Below are 598 nucleotides of genomic sequence, written 5' to 3' on the forward strand. Positions count from 1 at the left end.
TATATATATAGTTTTGCTGTGTTCCCTCTCTCTGTGTCCATCTGTTTCACATCAGAGTTACGCTCATCTCTGAAGCGTTTCACACAAACATGCTTATCTGCCTTCACACCTTCGTCACACCAGAACATGCCTCTCCTCTTCTGGGRCGCCGTCGTTCTCCAGGATGCACTCTGGACTGATAAAGTCCTCCCAGCCTCATCTTCTGGCTCCGCTTATCACTGTTGAGCAACAAGGGAGCTCTGTCTGACTGTTCATGTTTCACTTCTCATGATAAGAACAGACTGGGTGCTTTTTTATTTTATTTTTTTATTTTGAAAGAACTTTGGTGGTCTGTGCCAGCAGAAGCCTCTAATGCAGCTCTGTGATTAGACTCAGCAACATGTGATGGTTTTTAATTACAACCTGAGTGCCTGGCCCTTCACAGGAAGGGGTAATACCACTTTTTAAATATGGGAAGCAAGGAGTAATAAACATTTGGGGGATAGTTTTGAAGTAAATCCTTCTAACAGCTCATTTATGACKGGTAAGAAATGAAAGTCCTGAGAGCTGCTGGAGAGGACGGCTGCCGGTGTCGTGCCACACGTTGTGTTTCTGAGAC

This window comes from Austrofundulus limnaeus, unplaced genomic scaffold (assembly GCF_001266775.1).
Source record: "Austrofundulus limnaeus strain Quisiro unplaced genomic scaffold, Austrofundulus_limnaeus-1.0 Scaffold2, whole genome shotgun sequence".
Taxonomy (NCBI): Eukaryota; Metazoa; Chordata; class Actinopteri; order Cyprinodontiformes; family Rivulidae; genus Austrofundulus; species Austrofundulus limnaeus.